Source organism: Amblyraja radiata, chromosome 27 (genome assembly GCF_010909765.2).
Source record: "Amblyraja radiata isolate CabotCenter1 chromosome 27, sAmbRad1.1.pri, whole genome shotgun sequence".
NCBI classification, from domain to species: domain Eukaryota; kingdom Metazoa; phylum Chordata; class Chondrichthyes; order Rajiformes; family Rajidae; genus Amblyraja; species Amblyraja radiata.
In genome coordinates this window covers 29,996,861-30,009,228 of record NC_045982.1, presented here as the reverse complement: position 1 = coordinate 30,009,228, position 12,368 = coordinate 29,996,861, and the positions used below count along the sequence as shown (strand labels likewise).

The 12,368-nt window shown below is 45.2% G+C and overlaps 1 protein-coding gene and 1 long non-coding RNA gene across 2 annotated transcripts in view; one reads left to right on the top strand and one right to left on the bottom strand.

The window, feature by feature from the left end:
- Nucleotides 1-12,368, bottom strand: part of LOC116988602 (uncharacterized protein C1orf109-like) — a 166,213-nt gene that overhangs the window by 48,439 nt on the left and 105,406 nt on the right. The window lies entirely within an intron of this gene.
- LOC116988603 lies at nucleotides 5,323-12,212 on the top strand. The gene is made up of 3 exons (XR_004415999.1): nucleotides 5,323-5,357; nucleotides 7,328-7,401; nucleotides 12,132-12,212. It is a non-coding gene; the product is annotated as an uncharacterized LOC116988603 (long non-coding RNA).

Genomic DNA, 12,368 nt, shown 5'->3' with positions numbered 1-12,368 from the left:
GTGGGGTTGCAGGGGGCTTTTGAGGGGGTGTCTGTGTTCAGTCTGTCAAACCTGGTGTAGAAGGTATTAAGGCTGTCTGGGAGGGTGACATCCTGGGGGTCTGTGGTTGGTACTGTTTTCTTGTAGTTTGTGTCTGCTTGGATTCCCTGCCACATACTGCGTGTGTTGTTACTTAGGTGAAAGCTTTCAAGTTTTTGGGAATAAGCCCTCTTTGCAGCTCTGATGGACTTCTGTAGCTCGTACCGGGCTTTCTTGTACTCCCTTTGATCTCCTGACTTAAAAGCTTCCTGCCTTTTCCTGATCTTCTGTTTTATGTTTCCATTGAACCAAGGTTTCTGGTTTGGAAACACACGCACAGTTCTGGGAGGGGCACATATAGATGTGCACCAGCTGATGTAGTCACTCACAGCCTCTGTGTATTCATGAATGTCATCTGTGGCCACCTTAAAGATGTTCCAGTCTGTAGCCTCTAAACATCCCTGCAGGCTAGCCTGTGCACTGCCCGTCCAGGTGTTAACAGTTCTGACTGTGACTGGCTGTGCCTTAAGCCTCTTGGTGTAGGTGGGCTTGAGCCGAATTGCCGAAGTGGGGTATTGGTTCAGCTATAAAAGCATTTCTGATATTACTGTAGCAGTGGTCCAGTATCTTATTTCCTCTAGTTGGGAAAGTCACAAACTGATACAGTTTTGGTATGTTTTTCTTGAGGTTGCAATGATTAAAGTCTCCCAGAATAATAAAAGCAGCATCAGGATATTTGTTTTCATGCTCATTGATCATGTTGTGTAGCTCCCTGAGTGCAGCCTCTTCTTTGGCGGAAGGGGGAATATACACGACACTCACAATAATACATTGCAGTTCTCTGGGTAGATAAAACGGCCGTAGCTTCACAGTTAGATACTCCACATTCTCAGAGCAAGATTTAGAAATAAGCTTACAGTCGGTACACCAGGTTTGTTTGACGAGGACGGCCGTTCCTCCGCCGCGGGTCTTGCCGCTGTCCGCTGTGCTCCGGTCCTCCCTGAAGGCCGTGTAGCCGTCTGGTGTTATCGCCTCGTCGGGTGACCTTTCCCCCAGCCATGTTTCACAGAAGCACAGCATGGAGCAGTCCTGTAAGTCCCTCTGCGTGGAGAACCGAGCATGGAGCTCATCCATCTTATTTACCAGAGACTGGACGTTAGCAAACAGTATGACCGGGAGGGCTAACCTTCCACTGCTAACCAAGCGCCGGAGTCGTCGTTCGGCCCCTCCCCGTCTGCCGCGTCTCCGCCTGGGCCTGTCGTTGTCCGGGTGTCGGCCTAGCGTTGAGTCGCCGTAGCGTATTAGCTCAGGGTAGGGGTTAAACGTGCTCGGGTCTAAATGTCCAAAAGGACTGCACTCTCTCAGCCGTAATAGGGTCGCCCGGTCATAGACGCCGTTTGCTGACCATGCTGTTACCGTAGTATGGCACAAAATAACAAGAGACAGACAAAAAAGCAGGTTGACTCAGAGCTCCACGACGTCGCCCTCTCAGGAGCGCCATCTTGATCTGTAATGTGAACATTGATGGGTAATGTTTCAGGTCAGGCCTTTTTCAGACTGAAGTTGCTTTTGAAAATGTAATTAAAAATTAGATATGAGAGGATGATGAAGGCAATGTTTATTACATTATGTCTGTTTTTAGCAGGTATATGCACAATCTGCCGATTGGTCTGGATAATGCGTTTCTATAATAAAACTTGCATGATTTTTGCTTAGCAAATTATCAGGTTATTCAAAGTAGTGAGATGGATGGTGGAAGCATTTCCCATGGCAGAATTGGGAACAAAGACACAATCTTAAAAATAAAGTTTGGTAACTTGCAACAAGAGATTCCCTTCCTCTGTCGACTATAGATCCTGCAACAACTGAAATGGTCAAAATGGGGTTTTATCGAACTGACAAGATCCTGAGTAAATGATTCAAGTGCAGATTAACCATGGTTGAACCTTTGTGACTAGACTAGGGATTGAATGTGCTACTACTGTTCATCTATCACATATTAACAAGGAAATTAATTGTGGGTAGACTGGACAAGGTGAAATATCTTGGCTACTTTAATTTATATTCCTTCCTTGTTAAAGTATTGGTGTGTTTTTGTTAACCACAGATTGCAGTTTGAGGCTTTTTGAAACAATTGTAAAGTACTTTATTCTAAATCTACCTGGCTATTCTTTTTGAAAATAGCAAATATATTATTGCTTAATGTCATTATTTGCTTTTTAATCCTGAATGGAATCTTAACTTTCTGGGCAATATATACTCCACCTTTGGAAATTGTATTTTTATTGTTTCTTTGTTTACTGCAGAAACGTATTAATGCTGACTGTTTGGAAGTGGAAGCTATAGAGTCTGAGATTTTGAAAGATGCTACACAGCTGAAGACTACTAGAAAACGTAAGCTTGATCAAACGATTGCCAATAATGTCACAGCTCTGCCATTGTAGTGTGGCTAAGCAGCTTATGGATGCCGTCCTGAATCTATCTTTTCTAGTAAAAAGCCAAGAAGTAAATTAAATGTTTAAATGAAATACACTACATATTATCATGTTTTTCATGGTTATTTAATTTTCTGCTTTAGTGAAAAGCTGACTGCTTACAAATTACTCTTGTAATGCAAATTAGGAACATGTTTCTCTCGGGCAGTGCTAGATTATTTGTGTAAAAGTCGCTGCAGAACTGTAGAAAATGATGGTTTCAGTAGGTCGGCAATACTGTTCAATTTATACGTATTTCCAGCTCTTGGGCAATGGCTTTTAAGTTACAGTATATCAAGCACCTCGGTGTGCTGAAGGTTTCTGCATTTTGTATTTTTTGGGTGGCAATTCAATAATTAATTGTCCACTGTTTTAAGCTCCAGTCCCCTATAATTGCATAAGCCATTTTTTTGTCTCCTGGCTATTGAGTTTTCTCCCAAGGGAAATTAGTGACTTATCTGTGAATTTGAAATTGTGGATATCTTAGTTAAATCTGTCAGCTTTTCCTATATCCAAAAAACTCTCTCCTGAGCCTAGCTAACGTTTTCTAATAATTAAAAAAACCCAGCCCTAGCAATGTGTAGGAAAGAACTGCGGATGCTGGTTTAAATTGAAGGTAGACACAAAACTCTTCCCTTCCCACTTAAAACACCTCCTCCCCAGGTACTTTCCCCTGCAACGGCAGGAGATCCAACACCTGTCCCTTTGTCCCCCCTCAACTCCATCCAAGGCCCCCAACCGTTTTTCCAGGTGAGGCAGAGGTTCACTTGCACCTCCTCCAACCTCTTCTGCTGTTCCAGGTGTCAACTCCTGTATTTCGGCGAGACTAAGCACAAGCTCGGCGATCGTTTTGCTGAACACATCCACTTAGACCGCCTTAACCTATCTGATCTCCTTTAACAGCACTTTAACTCCCCCTCTCATTCCCAATCTGACCTTTCTGTCCTATCCCTCCTCCATTGCCAGTGAGGCCCAGCACAAATTGGAGGACCAGCACCTCATATTTTGCTTGTGGAGCTTACACCCCAGCGGTATGATCATTGACTTCTTTAACTTCAAATAGCACTTGCTTTCGCTCTCTCTCCATCCCCTCTCCTTCCCAGTTCTCCCACCAGTCTTGCTGTCTCCGACTACATTCTCTCTGTCCTGCCCACTCCCCTGACATCAGTCTGAAGAAGGGTCTCGATGCAAAACATCACCCATTCCTTCTCTCCAGAGATGCTGCCTGTCCCGCTGAGTTACTGCAGCATTTTGTCTACTAGCGCTAGCAATGTCTGTTCCCTAACATCGCGGGAAGCTAGCGAAGAAATTGCTGGTACTCGGGCAGAGATATTTGTATCTTCAGCTATGGGGGAGGTACCAAATGACTGGCAGGACACTAATTTAATTTAGATTATTTAAGAAGGGCTGCAAGGACAAGCCAGGATGCTATAGGCCAGTGAGCCTATCGTCAGTCGCGGGTAAGTAACTGGAGAGAATTGAGGGACAGGATCTACTAGTATTTGGATAGGCAAGGACTGAGTAGGGATAGTCAGCTCAAATTTGTATGCGGGATATCATGCCTCAAATTGCAGGTCTTCCCATGTCCCAGCAACTGGTGCTCCGACACCATTTTAATCCAAACAAAATTATGAAAGCTCTCCCCTGGTAATCCCTGGCAATAATGTTGTGCCTAGGCCAGATGTGGAGGCTGATGTTCCTGTTCCTTGGTATTCACATTATTCAGAAATGTGCATAAATATTTGCATTTGTTTCCATTCAACAAGAGATTTGCAATACTCTCCTAGAAGCACAATATCCACTTTTCTTTTTGTTTCTTAGTTCAACTTGTAGTGGTTAATCGTATCATGTTAGCACACCATTACTCTCACCACAAAATGTTAAAGCAATATTTCTACTTTATTTTCCATCTTCCATTCTTTCTCAACTGAGAGTCCTGTAACCACGTTCGCCACGTTTCAGTCTTACTTATGGAAGGGTTTCGGCCCGAAACGTTGCCTATTTCCTTCGCTCCATAGATGCTGCTGCACCCGCTGAGTTTCTCCAGCACTTTTGTCTACCTTCATCACCCTTTTCTGTTTCCCTATTTTGGATGAAGCAAACCATGAGCTGTAGACGGGACGATTCACCTTTTCTATTCTGCAGTTGAACCCATTTATTTCGAGTTGGTTGAGGGTCAAATTAGAATAGCATCGAAAATGAATTGGTGTATTCACAGCAAAATAAAACTGTCCATTCAGGTGTATAGGGGAGAGAAGAGATAGATGCACAACCCAGTATCTCACTGAATGAAAGGCGCCCAATGTTTATGTTGTGGTTGGGCCATGTAGGTATGTATTGTAGAAACTCTAGATTGATTCCTATTTTATTATTGATCTTGTGTTCTAATGTGCATTTATTTACCAAAGGCAAACTGGCCTGTCTACAGGTCGAGGTTTGCATCATCCAAAATGGGGAAAACCTGTAGGTAGTAAAGTAAACACTCAAACAATATTTAGATTGGTTTATCATATAGATTGTACATGTATTGCTATAGCTTCAGTTTGGAGTACCCACTTAGGAAGACTGACAAGATTGATTGCAATGCGTTTCTCTGCCTGCCCAAGAATTTGCATTATTAGTATTGGTACATGTATCTCAGTAACCAAGTCATATGCTGGTTAGTGATTATTGATTTGTATTGATTAGAACAGGTCACTACTTTTCTCTTTTATAAAACAAATAGTTGTAGATGTTTTCATTTTAAATGCTATATTCCCTCCAGGTAAACAGAAAACAAAGCGTGTCGATGACGCAGCAAATGATGGTGTCGATGTCGATGACGCAGCAAATTTACTTCCTCCATCAAGTAAAATGTTCCGAAAGGTGAGTGCCTTTATAATGGTGCTGTCATAATACATGAGAACTCTAACCAAAATATGCTTGCTAACGTCCTGCATCAGAGCTCATGGAACTTAAAAGATGATGATGTAGGGAATCGTGTATTGGCTGGCTGGGGGTCACTTGGCGTAAACCAGTCTTTCTAGTTTACAACTGTACCAACAGGCATGGAAAGCAGAGTAGCAGCATACCAAAAACAGACACAAATGCTGCAGTAACTCTGGGTCAGACAGCATCTCTGGAGAAAAGGAATAGGTGACATTTTGGGTCAGAACAGTCCTTCAGACTGAAAGATTTGGGGGGGAGGGCTACTGAAAAGGCCAGAACAAGTCAGGGCTGGAATCCTTTTCTCACCTCTGGTTTTTCATTGCCTTCCCCCCAGATCAGACTATCTTTCAGTCTGAAGAAGGGTTCTGACCCAAAACATCGCCTATACCTTTTCTCCAGAGATGCTGTCTGACCCAGAGTTACTGCAGCATTTGTGTCTGTTTTTGGTATGCTGCTACTCTGCTTTCCATGCCTGTTGGTACAGTTGTAAACTAGCCTGACCAGCTGAGTTACTCCAGTATTTTGTCTATCATCAGTATTAGGCCAGCATCTGCAGTTCCTTTTTGCATACCAGTTGACTGTGCTTTTGTTAAACGGCTGAGCAGGTTTGAGGGATTGAGTTCTGTAGGTAGCTTGTACATTCATAGCCAGTAATCGCATCTGCTCAATGCAAGTGAGTTATTGACTAAAGTTGCACCTACATTTATTAATGTGTTGTTGTAGAGGTTAATAGACTGCTCAAACTTGCTGGTTTAAAAAAAAATGTCAAAGAGTACAGATTACAACTTGTTTATGGGTTAGTAGGAAGGAACTGCAGATGCTGGTTTACACCAAAGATAGACACATTGCTGGAGTAACTCAGTGGGTCAAGCAGCATCTCTGGAGAAAAATAATAGGTGATGTTTTGAGTCTGAACCTTTCTTCAGACTAGAAGAGTTCTGAACCAAAACGTCGCTTCTTTTTCTTCAGAGATGCTGCCTGACCCACTGAGTTACTTCAGCCTTTTGTGTCTATCTTTTGTTAATGAGAGTGCTGTGTTTTGAGTTGTGGGCACTAAGCTCATTGTCTATCAGACAACAGTGATCCCTGCACTTCCAAGATTACCTACAGCAGCTCAAAGGATATCTATATCTCCCAAATTACCTTGGAATCCACTAGCAAGACAAACTCTTCTCCCAAACAAATATCCCCATCCTCGAGGGTCTGCTTGGCAGGTCACACCCTTTGCATGTCTGACACCATAATCGACAAACATTGAGTTTTTCAGTAGATAGTAAAATGGAAACAAAAGAGGCTACAGATGCCGCAATCTGGAGCAAAAATCAGATTGCTGGAAAAACTCGGAAGCTAAAGAACATCAGCAAAGGGAAGGATAGTCAACATTTTGGGTTGAGACTCTGCAAGGAGACTCCAGCTATCCCCTTGCATATGAAATGAAAAAATCAAAAATATATCCCAAAATATTTGATCCCGTTTGACGATCACTATTTGAAAGCATCCATAAACTATGTAGATTGAGGAAATTACTAGTTTAATAAACATTTTGCTCCTGATACCATGGTTGTGAATAGAATTAATTTCTTGACTGTTTGAGATAACTTCACCTTGGTGAGTTTTCCAGTGAAGTGTTAACAAGTCTTTTGGGTGTTGGCAGTATGGACCTTGAAGGGTCACGGGTGAGATCAGGTTTTGTAGTAGCCAGCTTCTGCTGTGCTTCTGTAACCCAAGGCTTTGATAGAACTTGGACAATGGTGGTCCCTGGGGTTCTTGTTTGAGTTTAAGAAATGTAATCTCATTGGAGATGTCAAACTTTGCCTCGTAAAAGCCATATTTTTAGGCTATGTAACCTATTCTCATGAGTTTGTTCTAAGAATTTGAGCTATTATTTTTAAACTCTTCTCCGATAGACCAAGCAAGGTGTTACCACCTCGGCTAAAAGTAGACCTCCCTCATCATCTACCACCAATGGCCGGGTTAGAAGGTAATTATTCATCAGCACTTCTCATACAGAAGAGAAATGTCATATTTTATCTTTTGATAATTACAGTTAGTGAGTTTACCAGTTTGAGAATGGTTTATTTTTGGTCATTAATACAACCTAGCTGTAGTTTTACTGCAGCAATGCTGAGCTTTGTCATCATTTTGCTCACTTTAAGCAACTACTATATATGGGTCTTCATTCGTGTTATCCCTGTACAGCTATAGGCTTCTGTGGGGATATTCTGCTTCACCTTTCCTCAATAAATAACTGAAGATGGGAATAACACAATAAATCCCTAGAACCCATCCACCATTCAATTAGTTCTCCTCTATATCCCGTAGCCCTGCTCTCACTCACCTTCTTCTCCCCCCCCCCCCCCCCCCCCCCCCCCCCCCCCCCCCCACCACCACTAGTAACAAGGTCAGAGTCCCCCTTGTCCTCACCTTCCACCCTACCAGCACATAAAACAGATAATCTTCTGTCTTTTTCGCCACCTCCAACAGGATCCCACTACTGGCCACATCTTCTCTCCTTTCGGCTTTCCGCAGAGACCGCTCCCTCCGTAACTCCTTGGTCAATTTGTTCCTTCCAAATCAAACCACCCCCTCCCCTGGTACTTTCCTTTGCAACCGCAGGAAATGCTACACTTGTCGCTTTACCTTCCCCCCTCTATTCCATCCAAGGACCCAAGCAGTCTTTACAGGTGAGGCAGAGGTTCAGCTGCACCACCTCCAATCTCATCTATTGCATCCGCTGTTCTAGGTGTTAACTGCTCTACATCGGTGAGACCACCTCCGCTCAGTTCGCAATAACCAATCTGATCTCCCGGTGGCTCAGCACTTCCACTCCCATTCCGAAACCGACCTTTCTGTCCTGGGCCTCCTCCATGGCCAGAGTGAGTCCCACTGCAAATTGGAGGAGCAGCACCTCATATTTTGCTTGGGTCGTTCACATCCCAGCGGTATGAACATTGACTTCTCCAATTTCAGGTAGTCCTTGCTTTCTCCCTCCTTCCCCTCCCCTTCCCAGCTCTCCACTGTCTCCGCCTCGTCCTTTCTTCTTCCCGCCCCACATCATTCTGAAGACGGGTCATGACCCGAAACGCCACCTATTCCTTCGCTCCACAGATGCTGCCTCACCTGCTGAGTTTCTCCAGCATTTTTGTCTACATTCAATGAGTTCATGGTTGATCTGTGACCTAACTACAGTACCAATCTTTCCATGTATCTCTTGATACTGTTTAAACAATGTGCCATTCTAATAGTTATGATCTAACAAGGGTGACACAATGGTAAAGTTGTGTTCCTACTGCACCAGAGACCCAGGGTTGTTCCTGACTATGGGTGCTGTCTGTACGGAGTTTGTACGTTCTCCCTGTGATTTTTTATTTTTTTGTATCGTATCTCCGTCCGCACAGCGGCCTAACATCGAGGAGTTGGCGGCCTTTGCTGGAGACCGACTTTGAGCTCCACCGCGGGAGCCTGCCGACTTTAACATCGTGGAGCTCCTGATCTCTGGTTAGAGACCGACAAGAGAACTCCAAGTCGCAGATGAGGGAAGATGATTAGACTTTATTGCCTTCCATCACAGCGAGGAATGTGGGGAATCCGCTGCGGTGGATATTTATGTTAACTCTTTTGTAGTTGTGTGTCGTGTTGCTTCTTCAGTATGGGTAAATCGCATATCACTATCTGAATTGGTACACGTGACAAAAAACCTTTGACCTGTGTGGGTTTTCTCCAGGAGCTCCAGTTTCCTCCCACACTCCAAAGATGTACAGGTTTGTCGGTTAATTAGCTTGGTAAAAATTGTAAATGATCCCAAGTGTGTGTAGGATAGTGTTAACGGGGTTTGCTGGTCGGCGCTGAGTCGGTGGGTCAAACGGCCTATTTCCGAGCTATATCTCCAAACTAAATTGAAAACAAACTAGGGTTCCACACTTCTATCAACCTTTGTTCATTTTTACACTGTCCCTTATTCCCAGTCCACCCTATCAGCTGCCTCTTAATATTAAGTATTAAATAGACACTTATACTAGGTTTCAATCTTAAGGGCCTGTCCCACCTGGGCTACATTTTAGGCGACAGTCAAAAAAGAGATGGTCGGGTCGTGACGCGTGTAGTGCCGCCGGTGTCTCCCTGCCGCCCCAGGATTTTGGAATGTTCAAAATACAGGGGCGACATCTGGGTGTCTCATCATGTCGTGCGCTCTATCACACGCTGACGTATGCTGTTCTGTGGGTGATGCCCGGTTAAGATTAGGGACTGTAAAATATTTCCTTATATTAATATACAGGTGCACAACCTTTTATCCGAAGATCCAAATAACGAAAACCTCCGAATAGCGGACATTTTTTCGGTCCTTGAAGAAAGGTCCTTGAAAACGTTCACCGAGGGCGGCCTGCAGAGGTGACAGCGGAACCTCCGGTCGGTCCTCCAACAAAGGGGAACTAAATCCCCATTCAAAAAAGAGAAGGTGAGAGTATATTGGGTGAGTGTATATTGCGCGGGAGGGTAGGAATCATTGTAAATCATTGCTTAAATGTTAGTCAGTTAGTTTGGTGGGCTTTTGGGGGGAACTTTAATTCTTAGTCCCCTACCTGGTCAGAGAAGCGGGGAGCGGGCAATGCCTTACCGGGTCGCCGTGCAGTAAGCTCCGGACCGCTGTGCCGCGGCTCCCAACATCGTGGAGCTGGGGCTGTGGCCGGCTGCGCTGGATTTGGATTTGTAGCGCCGCGCAGCCAGGGGTAGAGTTCGCCGTGGTCGGAGCTACAACCGGCGCCGCCCGTGGCCGGACCACCGCAGCCCCAGCTCCACGATGTTGGGAGCCGCGGCCCACAGCGGTCCGGGCTGCGGTGGTCCAGCCACGGGCGGCGCCGGTTGTAGCTCCGACCACGGCGAACTCTACCCCTGGCTGCGCGGCGCTACAAATCTAAATCCAGCGCAGCCGGCCACAGCCCCAGCTCTGTGATGTGGGAGCCGCGGCACAGTACTGCACGGCGACCCGGAAAGGCATTGCCCGCTCCCCGCCTCTCTGACCAGGTAGGGGACTAAGAATTAAAGTTCCCCCCTTCACCCCCACCACATAAAATCCCTCCAAACTTACTGACTAACATTTAAGCAATGATTTACAATGATTCCCCGGTCTCCGGGGAGGAGGCAGCCGCTCCAGACTTTCCAAGCCGCCAGCGCTACCTACCTAATCTACGCTAAAAATCTTCCATTCCGAAACCCGAAAATGTCCGATATCCGAAATGTGTCTGGTCCCAAGGCTTTCGGATAAAAGGTTGTGCACCTGTATTTAAATTAATACAATAATTCCTCCCTTCTCCCCGCTTCACTCTTGTCCTCCCCCCCCCCCCGATCACTGGTCGGTGCGGAATCGGTGGGCCGAAGGGCACTGGACACGGGCCCCAGGGGTTGGACTCCAAACCCCCAATATTCTGCATGGGAATTAAACGGTTGGCCACGAGTTGTCCGAGAGGCAGATCTCTCTTCCAGTGGTCTCTCAAAACCCCCAGAGGCAGCGGGCGTTTCAACTGGGTGCAGGTAATGTCAATGTACCAGTGCCATCCACCTGCTCCGCCACTAAATACCCACCACCCATTTTGAAGCAAGGCGAGAGGGGCGGAGGAGGGGGGGTTGTTGTTCCTAAAGTCTGCATTTATCCCATAGTCAATGTTACTAAAACAGATGAGGTGGCCTTTGTGCAGTACTATTAGTGGGATCTAGTTGTCACAGGCTGGGTCCACAAATGGGGGGCGTCGGGGAAAGTGGGGGGGCGGGGGTTGGATAATGTGAGAAGGGGAGGTGAGTGGGGGGGAGTGGAAAAGGGGGAGAAGGGGAGAGGAGGGGGAGAGAGGAGGGTAGAAGGAGGGATGAGGTGGGTGGAGGGGAGAGGAGCGTTCAGCCTAGACGGTGATTGGATCTGGAAGTGGACCAATACATCTAAATAAAACTGAACGACTCAGACATCTTTTCATTTGCACAATTGATTTTATTGTATTAATATTAATATATTGTCCAGGATAATACTGGCTTGGCTGGATTATTTAAAAAACATCTTAGCGTAGACACGACACATTTTCTTTGGCATTTTTAGTGTAGGTTTTAGTTTAAAGATGTAGCATGCAACTGGTCCTTCAGCTCACTGAGTCCATGCCAACTATTGATCACCTGTTCGCACTAGTTCTGTTAGTCTCACCTGCCCGTGTTTGACCCATATCTCTAAATCTTTCCTATCCATGTACCTATCCAAACGTCTTTTAAATGTTATCACACCTCCTCGAATACCTTCTCTGGCGGCTCGTTCTGTATACCTACCATCCTCAGTGAAATACATTGCCACGCGGGTTCCTATTTAATCCTTCCCCTCTCAGCTGGGGAATGTTTTGTTTTTAGTGTAGAAATACTGCGCAGAAACAGGCCCTTTGGCCCAGCGACCAGCAATCCCCACACATTAACACTATCCGACATACTTTAGGGATAATTTTATATTTATACCATGTCAATTAATCTACAATCCTGGACGTGTTTGGAGTGTGGAAGAAAACCGAAGATCTCGGAGAAAACCCACGCGTTCACGGGGAGAATGTGCAAACTCCGTCCAGACAGCACTCGGGACTCTGCGCTGCAGCACTGTAAGGCAGTAACTCTACCGCTGTGTCCAACTCTATCTTTTACTGTAAATGTTTGTGCAGGTTAGCTCTAATCGTCTTTTCAATTCTACAGGACAAGTCGGATCAAAGGGCAGAGCTCTGCAAATACTTCTGATATTTGGGGACCCACACCACTGATAACACCCAAGTTTGATTTACGGTCAGTTTATTAAATATTGAAACAAATGAGCTGGAAGCTTTTTTACATTCCATGGGATTATGTAATTGGGATCAAAACCCGAAACGCGTGCTACTGTACTATGCTTCAGGAATTATGAACAATATTTCTGATTGCATAAGAAACCTCAGA